Below are 19,476 nucleotides of genomic sequence, written 5' to 3'. Positions count from 1 at the left end.
AACGACTCAGAAGATGGAAGCACAATTCATATGCATTGATTTTAGAGAAAGCTTATTAAAATACAAAGGCTTTGAACAAGAATTTTATATCATAAACTTTATGAAAAAGATGTAGTTAACTAATTTAGACTATTTAAAGTACCAATACTTAAAATGTTTGTTTCTGCTAAACGTGAAATCACACATAATAGTAAATGAAAGATTTGAAAGCCAAAGTTATAGGTTGGAGCTCAGGCACTTTTATTTGCTATTGTAGCATTTTAATAGATAGATGGTTACTTTGCGAATGCACTGTATTTTTCAGCGTTGGAAATACATTGAAAGCCATTAAAATCTAGAATTCAGTTAACGTTTTGTAAATTGCTACTTAATTAAAAAAGAAAAAAGAAATAAGGAAAAGAACGAAAAACGAATCTTGGACAGCAATTGGCAAAGAACAATGGTTGAATTTTCCTAGCCTAGCAAAAAACCACTTCTTTTTGCTTCCTTTTTTTATATATATATATATCCCAAGGAACAAACCAATTAGTAAAGAATTACATTTCCTTTTGCTGAGCAGACATACTCTCCAGAAGAAGAAAAGCGGAGCACTTGAAAGCAATGAATTATCTCTTTGTCTCTCCGCCCACTTTCAACACCGACTGGGTTTCTCTACTCGAAGATGAGAAGACATCACACAGTTTCCCACCTCTCTTCCATCTTCTTCCCTGGGGAGAATTGACTTTCAGTGTTCTTGCTTTATTTATAATCCGCCGGGAATTCAGCATCGCTTCCTCTTTGCCTTTTAACATCTTTACTTAGTGTTAGTCTGCATCTCATTCAGTTAAAATCTCCTTGCATTATAAATTCATTAATTCTTGCTTATGGGAGGAAACCTTAGGAGGAGAGCAACTGCCTAGCTTTATTTTTATAGATATTATTATCATTATTATTATAGATGATAACAATAATAATAGAATTGTTGCTTGGTGTTATTATAGTTACCGGTAGATAACTTAGCGGGTCGTTGCACAGTGTTTCCAATTGGAATATAGATTCTTGAAGAAAATTGTCAAAATTCCACCAGTGTCTCGAAAATACTACAGAGTTCTGTTATTTTTCTTTTAATAATAAGAAAAATGTGGTCTCGCGTAGCGTAGTCGCTTACGCTCTCGCCTTCGGTGCGAGCGGTTCCGGGTTCGATTCCCAGTGAAGACACTCGATCGAAAAAGTTGAGCGAGTATCAGCTTTTCCAGGCCAGCCATCCTCAATGAGATTTTCCTGGGTTTTCCTTCTTTACACCAGGCAAATGCCGGTGTGGTACTTAATCTATAGGTCCCAGGCCGCTTCCTTCCTTCCCTTTTCCCCCGGGTAGTGTGATCGCCGAGGGATGTCATCTCTCATACGTGATGGGCTAGCATGGTCATACATGCCAAAAGCTCAGAAATCTAAATCCTAAATCACTAAATCTTAAAAAAAAAAGGTGTCATCTTCTGTCTAATAAATAAACTCCACGGTTCTGGATAATCACAATAACATTTTAAAACACATTTTTCTGACCAGGACAAAATGAATTATTTAATATCTATACGATTTTTGTTACAGTTTCAAGGACCTAACGTCCTCTTCATCAGACATTGAGAAGACAGATGACAGCAAATCTTATATCTTCCTCAGCCGTTAGTTAGCATATTCCTTTATATCTATATAAGATTTGCTGTCATCTGTCTTTTCTCAATGTGGTCCTTGAAACTGTAACAAAAATCGTATAGTTATTAAATAATTCATTTTGTTCTGGTCAGAAAAATGTGTTTTAAAATCTTCTGTCTGTTTCAATTTTTCCCGTTTTTCATGTAGGATTACTGTTTTTGATAAACTTCCTTCGTGCCGGTCGATCTTTCATCCTCTGCACATATAGATTCGTCTTTCTGTTACCATCCTCCAATTCTCCTAGGATCTTTCTCTTCTTACTTTTCACTTACATAATGAGTTACACCTAAGTTGTAATATTCGGTGGAGTAACGATACAAGTGTTTTCTCCTAACCTTTTTATTATAAAAGAAATGTTTATACAGTTTGTACACAAGATTACAAATAAGCAAGTCACTAGAAAGTTATTTCCACTATAATTGTACTTCCTGTTCGTTGTAGTTCGGAGGTTTTGAGGTCTGCTGGTTAAGAATGACTAGCCCCTTATATTTATGAGGTGGGTTAAGGTCTTCTACCTGTTACAGCTCCGATATGGGTGAGGACGCTTCTTGCCCGTTGTAGCTTAGAGGTACAGTTAGAGGAGTCTCTTCCACAGCTTGGAGAGAAGGAAGTATGTCTTTGTTGCAGCACAGAAATAAGTAGAGGATGACCAGTTAACAACTGAAGTCTTCTGTCTCAGAGTGTCTATTCTTATAGCAAGTTTTCGGAGGGAGCTTGTCCTCTTCGTATCTCTTCGTATTCCATTGGTAGTGATGCCATCATCGGCTGTTTGCTTGTGCTTGCGCCGAAATATGCGATTTTGTTTACTAATATGAGGGAATATTGCAATATGATTAATTAGACGAGCAGTGACGTAGTAGTCAATCAGTAAGGCGTCTCCCTGCCAATAGAGCGGCCCGGAGTTGATCTCGATGGACGGGATTTATTCAGCGTTGTACCTTCATTGTAATGCGCCTCAAGAATTCAATGATACTATGTAAAGCCGGCCCGAGTGCGGTGCTGACTACATTAGCTCATTAACATGACCAAATTTAATAACTATGACGCTCTGCCTCTGCACTGTGTAGGTCTCAGCCTGGTGTGGCTTATGAGGGATGTCACACCGGTCAAATTAAAGCTTTATCTCTTCAAACTAAAGGAAGAAAAGTTACGTAACGTTCAAAGTGTTGTATATTAGAATAAGAACATTTGGTTATTTTTCTTCCCTTAATTGTAAGAGATAAAACTAGAATTCTTACTGATCTAAGAATCCCCTTACGAGTCGCCTCTGTTCTCCCTTATTCGAGGAGACGAAAGAGAGTAGCCTACCTATATTATATGTGACAGTCGTCGCAAGGAGCCGTGAAGCTTGACCTAGATTTACCAATTACACCCTCGTTGATGTGTACCATAAAGGCGGTCCGAGAAATTTTGCCTGTGTTGTCTCTCGTGTTATACATAGAACCAATGTTTGTAGTTTGAGAGAAATTTCCTTAATCTAGGGATATTTCGTAAATTTAGCAAAAAGGGAAAAGGAGAAATTTTCGACAAAACCTGAAAATGCAGGGAAATTCTTACGCTGACTGATTGACCAATACGAATGCTTAAATTTTCTTTGTTCTTCAGAAATAAACCAAAAAAATAGCAATAGCTTGTGTGTAAGTACAAAATTTGCTCCCGTTATTGGCTAGTTGCATTTCTTTTTGAAAAAAAGGAAAAGGAAAAGTTTTTTAAAAATGGAAGCAAAAAATAAACGAATGAAACAAATGTGGTAGGCACTTTCTTTAATATGGCTACATTAATCTTATCACGTAATTTCAGCCATCGGAATTGAACACTTAACAATCTAGGGGAAATTTGATAGGGAAAGGGAAATTTTTTGTCAGTCCAGGGAAATTTTCTTAAGGAAATCTGGTAGAACATCTTCAGAGGGATTGCCGGATTGCCACGAAGTTACGTTTTCTTTATTTTTGTTGTTATTGTTGTGGTCGTTGTTTTATATTTTTGGTGTTATTATTGTTACTGTTTAATTCGAATAGTTGCTAGTGTTCGTGTTAGGGATGGCCACAAAGTCCGGGTTCCGGCGGAACCGGTTCTCGGAGACCCGGTATTCAGAACCGGATCTGAAACCGGTTCTGGACCTGCATCCGAAAACCCGGTTCCAGACCTGGATCCGAAAACGCGGTTCCAGAACTGGATCTTAGGAACCGTTTACAGACCTGGATCCGAAAACCCGGTTCCAGAACCCGATCTTAGGAATCGGTTCCAGATCTGGATCTGAAAACCCGCTTCAGAACCGGATCTTAGGAACCGGTTCCAGACCTGGATCCGAAAGACCCCAAAGAGCCGTAAAGAAGGCACAAAGTTAACCTTCAAAGCACTGCAAAAAGGAACATGCGCTTGTGCCCTCCCCGCACAGACCCACTTGTGCTCCCAGAAAAAAAGCTTTGGTCCACCAATGGGCGTTTAGCCAAATGAGTTGTCCAGTTTTCCTGTTGAGACAATGAGTTTGCCAGTATCCCAGTTTATTTAGCCAAATGAGACAAGCGACCGCCGCCTGGGCGCCTGCCTGTCGCTTACACCATTTCATCTAGCACACTGTTCACAGTCTGCCAGCAGCTCGGGTTTAGCGTAGGGATGGTCACAAAGTTTCGGTTCCAGCGGAACCGGTTCCGCGAGGAGATTTGGTTTTCAGAACCGGTTCCAGACCTGGATCCGAAGTACCGGTTCCAGACCTGGATCCGAAAAACCGGTTCCGGAACCGGATCTTCTAAAACCGGATCCGTTCAGACCCGAGAACCGGTTCTGGTCATCCCTAGTTCGTGTTATAGTTCTTTAGTGTTGTTTTCACTCGTTGCCTTGCCCTCTAAGTTTGACAACGTTGTTGGTGCACTTCTGTTGTTTCACGTTTTCCCAACTGTGAGTTCTGAAGGCAGCTCCACGAATCATACCGAATTCTTCCGAACACGTGAAGGAAACCAGTTCTATGTGGCTTCACTAGTCTTCGCGGTCACTACAATACAATACATGATTAAAACAAAAACTACTATTGATGCGTGACACTGGAAAATTGATTCTCATACATGTACTTATCCCTAAAAGATTGACATACGCTTAATAATTTCTTTACTGTGAACAATAAAATCAGCACATATGACATTCAGATAGCATTTGTAATTCAAAGTGCTGCATTATTAGGGGACCATTGTTGAAACCAAATGAAGTTGGAAATATTGCGTCCCGATAGCATCGTGAGGACAATTGAGGAGCAAGGGGAAGAAAAAAAGTAGCGAACTCTGATAAATAAAGAAACGCCATCAACAGCAAAATAATTGGCGATTGTGTAAACCACACAAGCATCCTCCTGTTCCAAAATGGTCAATTGATCGGCTTAAAGACTTTACAGCTTCGTGCCAAAAAATGGTGCTTTAGTTTCTGTTCATTTCTAGGGAGAGTGAGAAACCCTATTTAATAAATGAGTCGATTGAACAAAGTCTACAATCTCATGGAACGTAACGTGAAATCGAAACAGCACACAGACTGACATCCGTTGCCAGAATTCTGTTCACTTTTTGTGAAGTAGCATCAGCTTGTGAAGTGAAGACTGAGAGACTATTAACTAAACGTATGGTATGATATCATTTTTCTTTATGGCCAGACCTGAACATTTAACTTGTTAAGTTTTGTGGCCAGACCAGGAATAAAGGTGAGGGAGAACGGAGACGCCGTTGCCCCACTTCCAGAAAAATGTGTATGGCGTCCCCCTACTTTCTGAAAAAAATACAATGGGCAAAGACAGGCACGGGGGACGGCGTGACTTCATCCGTCCCCATATCTTTTGAGATCCACTTTTATTCCTGGGCCAGACATGTATAAACATGTTCTTCTAGACAGTTCTGATATAATACGTAAAGAAGCAATTAATAGTGGATGTATTTTCGATTATAAAGAAGGAATTTTGTGAAAAATAAAAAAAGATAAATGCAGAAAGTCTTCGGAAAATACGGGGGTGGTTCAATAATTATTGTCCCCGGCATATTTAAAATACTTGAGCTGGGATGGCTGATGGGGGATATTGTAGCCTAATGTCTTAGATGCCTATATGCTAAATTTCAGAACCATAGCTGCTATATTAATATTCTTTTTTTGTCGTTTCAGATGTGAGAGGTGGCACCTAGCTTGAAAAATGGAGAAAACCGAACAACGAGCTGTCATCAAGTTCTTCCAGAAAAAGGGGTTAAGCCCAAAGGAGATTCATGAGGACATGATCAGTGTGTTGAGTGATGAGGCTCCTTCCTATTAGGTGGTAAAGAACTGGTGCCGCGACTTCCGTTGTGGCAGGGAAAGCTGTCAACAGGCCCCTGGTGCTGGTCCTTCAACAACAGCATGCCCCTCAGAAAACATTAATGCTGTACGAATCACGGTGCAACAGTTAGCAGACATCATGCACATCTTTGTAGGCTCAGTGAAAAACCATTGTGCATGAACCTTGGGATTCAGAAAGTGTCAGCGCGATGGGTACTCAAAATGTTATCTCGTGAAAATCAGAAAGACAGAGTTTGATGTTCAAGGGCTGGTTTGGAGGTTATGGGGACAGACCTGAAACAGTTCTATGATAGATTTGTGACAGTGAATGAGACGTGGCTCCACCACTATGATCCCGAGTCCAAACGACATAGCATGGAGTGGCGGCACAGCAGTTCGCTCCCCCACGCAATTTTAAGGTGCAAGCATCAGCACGCAAGATTATGGCCACAATTTTTTTGGGATGCGAAGGGTGTGCTCCTTATTGACTACCTGGAGGTTGGACACACTATGACGCGGGCCTATTATGCAGCCCTAATCCCTAAGTTACACGAAACAATCAAGGAAAAACGGCGTGGGATGTTACAGTGAACAGTGCTGTTCCACCAAGATAATGCTTCGGCCCACAAAAGCCATCTTACTGGTGCCGTAATCCATGCTGCTGGTTTTGATGTGTTGGAACATCCTCCCTACTCACTCGATCTCGCCCCTAGCGACTTTCATTTGTTCCTAAAGTTGAAGGAGCATCTCAAGGGGAAGAAGTTTCACTCAAATGCAGCTGTTATTGAACCTGTGGAGGAATGGCTCTGGCTCAGCCAGGGACTTTCTTTGAAGCTGACATAGTGGCTTTACAGCATAGGTGGAAGAAGTGCATTACTATGAAATGAGACTTTTTGGAAAAATAATACTGCTTATAGGTCAGGAACAATAACTATTGAACCACCCTAGTACATTAGTTTAAATATATTTTATCTTAAGTATTATTATTAAACATTTAGTGAGTAAGCTATGTTTTAATTAATTTCAGAAATCATAATATAACGAACATGGGGCTAATATATAGATGTTTAGTGTCTTCTGGGTTTCAGTGTAAATATGTTTAAATGTCTACAGATTCTGCAATTTTAGGTTCAGGATAACAATACATTAATAAATTTCATTATTTGGTGTTTCAGAAGGCTTTTATATTATGTCAATGTGTTTGAGGGCAAATTATATACGCGATGATGATTGATGAGAATAGTTAACACGAAAGGATAGAAATTAAATGAATTATCGCATATATAAGTTCTGTTTTCAGATTGTCAAGTTTCCTTTCTTTCTCCCATTTTACAAGTAGGTGAGTGGAGCCTGTGTGATTGATTGATTCTATACATGGTAACGAGACATTGTTCTGAGTGATCACTTTATACTAAAAGGTAATTTATGTAACTTTTCTTTAAACGTTTCAATATTGTAAAATTTTGCTTGCGCAGGAGTAGTTGGAGCATAGGCAGACCAAATTACATTCCAGAATCGTTTCCCACTATCGGTTTTATTTTAAAATCTTCTATACACAGTATTTTACAGAAATACTACAATAATGTAAATTCCGTAGTATAAGGTAAGAATAGGTGTCTCTTCGCCCTGACGGTCTCGGGAAAGATTCCTCAGTAGCGAACTATGTGAGGGGGTTAGGACACTCACTGCTCCACTGCAAGCAGACAAGGGTTAGAGATCCCGACAAAGCTCCTCTGCAAGTTAGGTCGGGTTGTGATTAGGAATCTTCCACTGCTCCACTCCAAGCAGAAAGAGACGTAAAGTTTCCCACAAGACTCCACTGCAAGCCAGGAGAAAAAGGAACCGTTAACTCCACTGCAAGGTAAGGCTTTGGGTTTGGGTGAGGCAGTTCCTAGGCTTCTCTGCAAGCCAAGAAAGGAGATTTGACCACGTGAAACTGATGGCTGTTCATGGAACACGCTCGGTCATATAGGCGTTCCAGGTGAGGTGATGGCGCTGCTGTTCCCTCGTCGTCATGTGACTCGTGACGTCACTGTTGACTGCATTGTCTGTAGCTGTAGTACTCCATAGTAAGATGCATGTGATTGTTGTTTGTAAATACACCGAGCACACGTCGGATGTTTGTAAACACAAGTAAATGTGACATTACAATCGTCTATAAAATTATCAGGGAGAATAGGGAGAGTTGGAACAATGAAAAGATGCATTGTATGAGTCATATGATATAGTTTTTTTTATGGACTACTCAAAACTACTCAAAACTACCCATATTTTGATGTCGTTTGATTTCATTCCAGTGCTATATCGAAACTTCTGTTTCTCTTATTGTCCATATTTTTCCAAACTAAGGCATTTTGCAGCTAGGCGAACTACTGGACAACATATCGCGAAGAATGCGCCACTGTTTGATGTATAATACTAAAAAGGACCAAAATCACTTTCAAATAAATTGATATCTTTTACTTCACCTCAAATCAGTAGAAATACACAACATACTACATCTACCAACTTCATTCACAAATTTTAATATTGATAACGAGTCACTTTTCTTATTACTTTTGATACTGTATATACTTGTATAAATTTTTAGTTAGTCAATTCATTAACAAGGGCGGATTCAGGATAGAGTCCTCATGGGGGCGGTTGGGAGAGTGCTGGTGAAAGATCTTAACTTTTCGCTCTCTCTCATCGGACTTTTGCAACACTGTTGCCTGTACTGCAGGAAGGTTGTGGTGAACAAACTCTCATCCCCTTCGATCAACCTATTTTTTATTACGCAACAAAATTGTTGCAAGAATGAAACCCTAACTAATAAGAGCGATTGATTAATATATATACTAGGGTGTTCCTTATTTAGATAATTTACTGTAGCAATATGGACATCCACTAAATATTTGTCTATGTGACGGTAAACACGCATTAGTGAAATAACAGCTCCCTTCGAGAACGTTAACCCGTGCCGACGACGACGACGAAAGTTATGAAATGGCGTTTCCACATTGTAATATAATTCAGAATATCCAACCGTGATAACGGAGAAACTAAAAGAGACAGAGAAAAGAAACTTTGCACGAAACAACTAGAGAAAGGACAATATCTGCCCGTGTATTGATGAACATCACAGGATGAACAATGTTGCCAACTCAAGAGAAAGTTATATTTTTGTAAACAGACGGCCTAAACTGGATATCATCATTGGAAGCAACAAATGAAAATAAAGACAACGAGATGGTAAACGCAGATCAGTGTTGCAAACTTTTCGAGAAATAACGTAAAACATACTATATTTAAACGCCGTGGCACACGGAGGAAGTGAGGTACTGATGTTTTGTACACCTTAAATTAAGTATTGACAAGAACTGTTTTCGCTGATTCCAAGTCTAGAAGGATCCGTTGAACAGTGTTCCAACAACGGAAGAGAAAAACTGAGTCTGGAAAAGTACAATAACTCGGAAATAGTCACTAGTGCAGTATCGTTTAAAACCTATAATGCAAGGTGGCAGAGCATGAGGAGGAGGAACGTGGTTATGTGAGATCGATAAGTCACATACTGATCGAGATATTCGGTATCTTGTTAAAGCTGAGAAGTAAGGTTTGTAAAAGATGGCAACGCTGCACAATGGGTTGGAATCCTAACGACCTGGTCAAAATATGAAAACAGCGTGCAATTTGCATGGGTTTGTGTGCTCATGGGTTTTTGAGGACGCTGATGGCGATGATGACGTCATAAGTGAAAAGTTCAGAATGGGCGATCCACTTTGGCGGACAAAATATGTTCCAAATGCCCTAAATAGGCTACGAATTGAGTTTGTTATATTTGTGAGGTTTCTAATAACGTCTTGGATATCACAATTGTAAAATTCAATATGCCGGAACCAATACGATGGGTAAAATGGGCGGAAATAGCCATTTGGAGAGTTTCGTAACGAATTTGCCCTCCATATTGGATCCAGTAACATGAAACAGTGCCGTGTTGAGATTGAAAATTGTAATGCTAACCAGCAACACAGAACCAATATGGTCGGTAAAATGGACGGAAATAGCCATTTGAAGAATTTAGTAACGAAGTTGCCCTCCATGTTGCATCCAGTAATAGGAATCAGTGCCGAGTTGAGTCTGAAAGTGATAATGCTATCCAGCAACAGGCACTGGTTCCTGTTATTGGATGCAATATGGAGGGCAAATTCGTTACGAAATTCTTCAAATGGCTATTTTCGCTCATTTTACCCACCGTATTGGTTTCGGCATATTGAATTTTACAATTGTGATATCCAAGACGTTATTAGAAACCTCACAAATATAACAAACCCAATTCGTAGCCCATTTGGGGCATTTGGAACATATTTTGTCCTCCAAAGTGGATCCCCCTTTCTGAACTTTTCACTTATGACGTCATCATCGCCATCAGCGTCCTCAAAAACCCACGAGCACACAAACCCATGCAAATTGCACGCTGTTTTCATATTTTGACCAGGTTGTTAGGATTCCAACCCATTGTGCAGCGTTGCCCATCTTTTACAAACCTTACTTCTCAGCTTTAACAAGATACCGAATATCTCTGTCAGTACGAGACTTGTCGATCTCACATATAACCATCGTACTGCTCCTCATGCTCTACCACCTTGTATTATAGGTTTTAAACGATACTGCACTAGTGACCATTTCCGAGTTATTGTACTTTTCCAGACTGAGTTTTTCCCTTCTCTTGTTGCAACAATGTTAAACGGACCCTTCTAGACTTGGAGTCAGCGAAAACAGTTCTTGTCAATATTTAATTTAAGGTGTACAAAATTTTAGTACCTCACTTCCTCTGTGTGCCACAGCGTTTAAATATAACACATGTCTTACGTTATTTCTCGAAAAGTTTGCAACACTGATCTGCGTTTACCATCTCGTTGTCTTTATTTTCATCTGTTGTTTCCAATGATGATATCCAGTTTAGGTCATCTGTTTACAAAATATAACTTTCACTTGGGTTGGCAACATTGTTGATCCGGTGATGTTCATCAATATACGGGCAGCTATCGCCCTTTCTTTAGTTGCTTCGTGCAAAGTTTCGTTTCTCAGTATCTTTTAGTTTCTCCGTTACCACGGATGGACCATCACATAAAATTTATTTAGAGAGTGTGAACATCGAAACAAAATTACCCTAAATGAGGGACACCCTAATATATATATATCAGGGATGCAAATAACCATTCGCCCGGGGTGAGTGGGTCATTGGTGCGGGCGAGTATTTAATATCATATAGAAATTAAGTAAATGATTTCAATATTGTGGGATGTGGGCTAGTAGTTTTTTTTTGGGCGAGTAAAATTTTGTTGCTTATTTGAAAAAAAAATGAAATCTTTGAGTTTTGCGTCCCACAGTTATGCCGGTTAGGCTAAAGGAGACGGTGATTATGAGAAATGAATGAAATGGTGGAATGAAGAAAGTGGGAGGAAACGGGAGAACCCCGAGAAAACCCACGAGCACGGTGCTTGTCCACCACAAAGTCCATACGGCGCGAGCTGGGATTGAACCAGGGACCCCAAGCACCGGAGGTCAACGCTCTACCACTGAGCCACCGCCCCCCCCCTTGTTGCTTATTTGCATCCTTGATATATATAATTTTGCGAGTTACTGATATGTTTTGGATCAAAAGGTACCATTAATTTCGACAAAAGGTTTCTTGTTCACCTTATATCTGGAAAACAACATATTGTGTAGCCAAACCCAAACTATCAGACCGTGCTCGTGGGTTTTCTCGGGGTTCTCCCGTTTCCTCCCACTTTCTTCATTCCACCATTTCACTCATTTCTCATTATCAACGTCTCGTTTAGCCTAACCGGCATAACCGTGGGACGTTAAACTTAAAGATTTCATTTCATTTTCCAAACTATCAGTTAACTTAGTATGTTACGATGCGCTTATTCCGTAGAAAATACGAACATTCGATTTAGAAGCCGCTTAAAAAATTTGTGACCCCTGATCCAAAAAACTAATTACTGACCAAGATCGCAATCTTTTGATCCATTTTTGTTTTTGTTTTCCTAAAATTCTTGTTTTACAAATAATGGTATCTCTGAAATGTTAAATTTCAATTTATTTCAAACTGCGTTTGGTTGGCTTCGCACATCAAACAATTACGCTTTCCTTGAGATATACTGTGCAATAGTTCAAATTGCTAAAAATGCCTTAGTTTGGAAGAAATACGGAAAATAAGGCTAACAACAAGATTAGATATAACTTTGGAACGAAATCGAACGGGGTGAAATTGAGAGTACGTAGTTTTAATAGGCCATAGTGAGTGCTATTCCATAACACCCAGAAGGCTTCATTCCATTGTCCTAAATCTCTCTACCCTTCCTGATAAATTTACAGATGATCATATTTGAAACGTCAAAAAAAGTTACATGAATTTCTTTCTGGTACAAAGCGATCAGTCAGAAGAGGAATGCCTCGTTATTACGCTTTCTATGCATCGAAACAATCAATCACACAAGATCCACTGAAAATGGAAAAAGAAAGGAAGAGAAAAACTTCACAATCGCAAAAAAGTTTCGTATATATGCTCGATAATTAATTTATTTTCTATCCCTTCGCTTCAATCATTTGCATCAATCAACACCTATAGAAATTACCCACAAACACACTGGCACAATGTAAAAAAAATAAAAAAAAAACTTTGGAAACACCGAATAACCCAAACATCTGCATTAATATATTGTCAGTCTGCAATCTGAAAGTTTCAGAATCTGTAAACTTTTAAAAATGTTGGGTTCCTGTTACCACGACATGGTTCATTCTCAAGTTGCGGATCGACGGAAACTGCATAACGAGGAACTGCATAATTTATACCATTTACCGAACATTGTTGCGGTCATGAAGTCTCGGAGGCTCAGGTGGACAGGTCACGTAGCCAGAATGGAAGTAAGTAAGAACGCTTTCAGGATTTTTGGCTGAAAATCCAATTGGTAAACGTCTATTAAGAAAGCCTATGTACAGATGAAAGGATAATATTATAATGAATCTCGCAGAAATAGGGATACAAAGTAGAAACTGTGTCCAGTTGTCTGAGGACAGAAGTCAATGGAGATCTTTTGAGTAGTTAGCTACGAGGGCCATCCGGAAAGTGGTACCCGTTTGTGCAATAAAGACACATTAGTACATATTAACAAATATACACATTTTTATTGGAAAGAGCATACTTTACACTACTTCTCCACATGATCACCAAGCAAATTGAGGCATTTGTCATACCGTATGACGAGTTTTTGTATTCCAGCGTCCTAGTCCGCCGCCGCCAGCGTATTGAGATGCGTAGTCACGCCTCGTTTAAGTTCTTCATCGTTGTCAAATCTTTTTCCCGCCAGAAAGTCGAGACACATTAGGAAAATGTTCACAGAGTTCATCAATTGTGACGCGCCGATCGTTCCTCACCCATTCGTCTACTGACCTCAGCAGTTCGTCTGTAATGACAGATGGTCTCCCTGAACGCTCCTCGTCGTGTGTACTCCCCCTTCTCAGGTTGAAGTTGCGACACCAGCGCCGAACAGATGACTCGTCCATCACATTGTCTCCATACATCTCCTTTAATTGGCGATGAATTTCACAAGGTCGAACGTTTCGTGCATTAAGAAATTTAATCACGGCCCTCACTTCATAACTGGCGGGGTTCTAAATTCGTTTAATCATTATAAACGAGCACAGACACAACATAGGCACTGCTAGCGTCACACAACCTCGCACAGAGCATCAGACAAGCCACTGACGGGGTCTTGACCTTGCCCAGCGGCTCCCCAAGTCGTCAGCACTTCATGCGGCGCAAATGGGTACCTCTTTCCGGATGGCCCTCGTATTTTTACTTATCGTCTATGTTTTTACTTACTTCTATATTTCTTATATTAACTCGTTTTAAAACTGTAAAATTCGCGACATATTATTGTAAAATGTCGTTGTTTGTGAAAACTTCATATCTGGTGAATTATCCAAAACCTATTAGTGGTAGAGCGCTCATTTCTACTGCGTGGGGATCCTGGTTCGACCCCAGCTGCCACCAAGTGAGCTTTGGGTGGACAAACACCGTGCATGTGAGATTTATCGGGATTCTCTCATTCCTTCCCACTTTCGTCATTTCACCATTGTCATCCCAACTCATCCCCATCGTCTCCTTTAACCTCGGAATATATAATCGTGGAACGTTAAACTGAACAAAATCTTCTACAGGGCAATGAAACAATGACGGTTCTTGAGGGTAAATCAAGTCATTAACAGCTATAACGCTTTAAGCTAAGAGAAATCTTCGTACACCTTCAGAAAGTTGTACACAAGAAATAGGAAAAAAAAAGAACAACAATAAATGACCAAAATCGTCATTAGTTTTAATAGTTGTCTCCCGTGATTTTCGTTAGTTAAGCTTTATTTCCTTGGTTTGTAGAGAGAAAATTTAATATTGTACTAATGTGATTTCCTTGAAGAGCCGTCACTGGCAATAAACAAAAAACATATGCATCATTCTGTCATTCAAAAATCTGATTGGTCGAGATGCTTCCCACCCACGCGCACTGGTGGTGGAATAGTGTTTTCAAAGACACTGGATCTTGTAGAGCAGTCAATGCTCCGTGAACCACCTGTACGAGGGGACATTTTCCTTTCCCTCTCCTCTGAGGCAACGATTGACAAAATATTACGAGGGCTGATCAGAAAGTAAGGTTACAAAGCCTGAAGTGAAACGTGTATATATTAATTCATACAACCCATAAAACCAACAGATAGTACCTACATTAGGTTATTTGTCGCATCATAGGTTTCAGGCTTTTGTCGCATCATAGGATGAGTTTGAAGATTCCATTCTGGTAAAAACCCTGTCCTTGCATATTCAGCCACGTTGTCACGAAGTGTTTCACCTTCTTGTCTGAACCAAAGCGACGCCTCCTAGGTGCTCCTTCAAGTGCGGGAACAAGTGAAAGTCGCTTGGAGTAAAGTCTGGGTTGTAGGGAAGGTGATCTATGATGTCCTAGCGAAACTGCTTCAACAGCATGGTGGGTTTCTTGGGTACATGGGGGCTGTATCTACCAGTCACAAGCTTTCGACACCAGTCTGCCACATGCTGACGAGACATTACAATCTCTCCGTAAATCGCTTTCAGCCGCGGTTACATGGTTCAACCACAGAAATTGAATAACTGAGTCTACTTCTTCTCGAGACCAATTTTCTAAGCCTGTCGCCATTTGTGTTTACCTACACCTAGCGCTGTATGTGGTGGGTGGTTGTAACTCTGCACAGTTGCCAACTCCATATATTAAAATTACCGCACACTCCTGATTCCTCAATAACAGACGAAACTCTAGAGATATCGGCCTTGCTATTTTAGTTTCTGATCCTCTCTCGTAATAAATCATATTTTTTTCTACCTAATCAAACAAGACAGAAATATGAACATAGAAACTTCAAAGATAGTTAGAACTAGTATTGCCTACGTGACAAGAAATAAGGTTTTCTCATCTCGTCTCGTCTCGTGTCAATAATTATTTCTGGTCTCATGCTTTGTAAATTTATACACACAATTAATGCCCTAAATTTTTAGTTAACTTCATTTAGATGTTTTCACAATCCTTCGCGTCACGAAAGGTCTATAAAGGATGTGATATTATTGGAGTATACTATTGTGTAATGACTTGCATTTCTTTAAATTGATAAGTGGTCTTTGTTAAGTTTGTACCATCACTTTATCAATTTATAATTTTTGTAGTACAGTAGAATTCCTAAAGCTCGGCACTCGAAACACGGCAGTCCGGATAACTCAGCCACACCCACAAAGGGGAAAAATCCCACCCACAGACCCGTTCAAGGTTATTGCACTACTTTTTGCCAAGACACCTAGTTAATTTTCATTATAGACAGTTTTATGCCTTCATAAAGAAGTATTTTTCTGAGGTCCACCTTATCAGGTAAATTACTGTACAGTGTGTATTCATTAATTTTCAATTTTCATGTACGTATAATACAGGTTCTATGACTTCATAAAGTACGTACTTTTCCTTTGTTTAAGGGTAATTGAGCAGTTTATTCTTTGTTGTATTCTCAAGAAACCATTATATACAGGTACAGTACTGTATTTTCTGAGGAAACACTCGTGCTTATTATGTTTTCAATGCCATTCCCGATAATCCGGCATTTCCACAAACTCGGCTACCCTTCGGTCTACATTAGGCCGAATTTTCGTCACTCTACTGTATAAATCATGTAACACTAAACTATTGTTTGGGATCTAAGGCTTGAGTGAACTGGTGTTGCTCTCGAAATTCGAGAAATTTATCGTCTTGTTACAAAAACCAGACCAGAATTGTCATGTTTCTCGATTCGTCTCGTTTCATGAGTCTCATCTTGTTAAAATTCATCTGTGCTCTTAAGAGGGATTCGAATCCCAAAAGGGCTTCAGTTCACGATCGTAAACCTAATGGCTTAGACCTTTCGAGTACATCACATCGCCACCATATAGCCACGTGGGAGCTCTGGCAAGAGTTTGAGAAACACTGTCCATGCAGTATACTCCGAAAGCTGCATTTTGTATCTATGAAGCAAATTTATACTTTGTACAGTATATAAAACGTTTGCGTGGATGCTATTTGTGTGGCGTTCGTGTTTGGAAGCTAATGGATGCTCCATCTGCGTTAAGGAATGACACCATTCTCTCTCTTTTAACGAGGAAGCAGCCGTCTGTGGGGATCATCATCTGCTCCCTCTTTCAATCCACCCAATCCACCGTTCTAAGCTCCACCATTTCACCTTACGCTGTCACCAGAGCAGACTTTGCGAAATGAAAGATTACGCCTTCCCTTCTCCACCTGCACCTCCAGGGGATTTCGTTTTTTTTTTTTTTTTTTTTTTGTTCGTTTTCAACCAGAAGCAGAATCTTGTTCCTCACCCGTGCACAACTCTGAGAGAAACAGAGAGAGAGAGAGAGAGAGAGAGAGACAAAGAGAGAATAAAACATCAATTCCACCAAGACACATACCTCAACCTCAGGTACGTTCAATGTTGTAACTGTCACGCAGTGTTGGCAACCCTATCATAATATTTTCCACCAAATTTTAACTAACTAGGGATGGTTTACGGAATCCGGGGATCTATCGCTGTAGAGACAAAACAATGCCATAAGATTATGCCGAAACAACCCAGTCGTGATTGGACTCTTTGCTTTTCAAAGTTAATTTTATTAAGTATATTTCAATTCTGTTCTAGTTCTACCCAGCAGCGGTACCTCATTCAAATATTTTCCATAAAGTAAAATGTGTAAGTTTTAAAATCGACACGTCTCGTCAACTTCGGAACATCTTGGTGTAACAACTTGTTCAGAGTGACTATTTCGGTACCAGACTCCAGAAAATACGAATATCTCAAAGGTTATTCATTAGATTTTAAAAACCTGTATATAAGTACTTGCCCTGCATAATGAGAAGCATATTCATATCAAAGGAGACATAAGCTGTATTCTTTAACACCGATAATATTCTTTAGCACTGCCTAGGCGGAGCTGAACGCAACGCTTCATGTTTGGAAAAGTGACCTATCGTCTAAAACTTCTGCACTAAATTTGTAATCATTTGATTTGCTGGTGTCTTTCAATCACCATATTTGCTTTGAAAAGAGGCTTACCACTGCCTAAAGGAACCTGTCAGCTAGAAATGACGAACGGTAAATATGTCCTTCTATGCTGTGTTCATTTTCCTTGCAATACAATGACAGGGAAGTGGATGACACGACGCCGGATGTTGTCGTCGTACCGATGACACCCGAACTTCCTTCTCTTTTTTCCCCTATGTCTGATGTTTTTTTTTCTTGACGAAAATTGTATACTTATAAATTCTAAATTTGCTCAGATAATTGAATTTAATAAAGTAGCGTCATTCCACGTTTTGTTGAGGGGTGGGGCAAGGCTTTTTACTGACATATTAAGTATTTCACGTTCTTTTTATTAGCATGTTATTATACTATCTAATTCTATGGTCTATGAAACACGGAGGTTCAATCCCGTGTTCACAAAAGCTCTTCATTGAATTCTGTCCCTAGCTAACTGGATCCAGTTTCTACTTTGTATTCCTATTTCTTTGAGATCCATCTTGACATTGCCCTCCCATTTGCGCCTAGGTCTTCCTAATGGTCATTTTACGATTGGCCTTACAGTCAAGACTTTGAAAGCGTTCCTAGTTTCTTTCATTCTGGCTACATGACCTACCCACCTGAGCCTCCTAAACTTTATGACCGTAACAATGTTTGGTAAATTATACTATTAATATATCCTAAACTCGCGGTGGCGAATGCCTTTTCCTTACCCCACTCAATGACCATCTGGTCCAGTACCGAAAGAATGACCTATAATATTCAGTGATGAGTATATATATGTTGTGGATATCTATAGTAGTTTGGATGTCTACTGTAGTTCCACAGTATTGTGACAGAACCGCGTTCTGGAAATTTAAATATTAAATTGGAAAGATTGATTCATTAATTCAATTTTGAATATGATACTTTCTAAACTTTGAGTTGTCGTTGTATCGAATCAGTTAATAATCTTTCATTCAAACTTAAGAAATAAAACAACAGAAAAAATTCTTTCTTTGCTGCCACATTCCTTAGTACGCGAGTTTGTATTTTCTTCGTAAAAGTGGGGACCTCTGAGGTTATTGTACATCTTGACGTCATCAGACAAAACGAGCTGTTTCAAGGAATGAAGAAGATTTTGTGATATATTGACGGAGAGAGTGTCTTTGGGTTCTGTTCTGGCCATCGGGAGAATGTGCTAAGGATGTGGTCTACATCGAAGTTTATCGTGGCTAAACGAACCTAGTCCAATGTAGTGTGAAGAAGATCAGAGTTTACTCAAGATATTCCGCCAATCGGAGTATCTCGTCGTCATCCCTAGCTGTTACCAATTTGGCTCGCTACATCGTGATGAATCTCGGCACCGAGATCGGCTACAAATTTTGTAAGCCATCCGTCCAGCTGTAGCCCAGGATGTCGTCAATCAACATCACTAAGAAATATCAAGGATTAAGATCACTTCTTTGAGGCACTGTGCTCTAAACCTATCCTAAATCTAATCCTCATCCCCTCTTATTTTTTTACTATTCTGGTCTGTTTTTAAACATTTTCTAAGATTAATGTTTCATTTAAACATTTCTAGGGCAATGATTTCAATACTAGCTAAAAGTCCTAGGAGAGATTTGTCAGTTACTCTCTCCAAACATTCCCTTGCATCAAATATAATTGAGGTTTTAGGGCTGACAACCCTCGATGTGCACAATATGATACGGAACTCAACTGCCTCATATGCGATAAACTCCTTCCTGTATCGTTGTTTGAAGTAACTTGAGTTTTACGTACTCTTGATTATGTATTATATTGAAAGGATTCTAAAATGAATCAAAAGCATTTATATATGTTGCATTAGCCTCTGTGTTCAGTATTTGGGCTAAAAAAGCATAAATGCTTACAAACACTTTTTCACTTAATGTGGCT

At 39.5% G+C, this 19,476-nt stretch overlaps 1 protein-coding gene across 2 annotated transcripts in view; it reads right to left on the bottom strand.

The window, feature by feature from the left end:
- The window catches only part of LOC145670402 (uncharacterized), a 459,655-nt gene that overhangs the window by 220,263 nt on the left and 219,916 nt on the right, over positions 1–19,476 (bottom strand). The window lies entirely within an intron of this gene.

Source organism: Thermobia domestica, chromosome 14, assembly GCF_964235325.1.
Source record: "Thermobia domestica chromosome 14, izTheDome1.hap1.1, whole genome shotgun sequence".
Classification (NCBI taxonomy): domain Eukaryota; kingdom Metazoa; phylum Arthropoda; class Insecta; order Zygentoma; family Lepismatidae; genus Thermobia; species Thermobia domestica.
The sequence above is the reverse complement of the archived record's forward strand: the minus strand, read 5'-3'. Positions and strand labels throughout refer to the sequence as shown.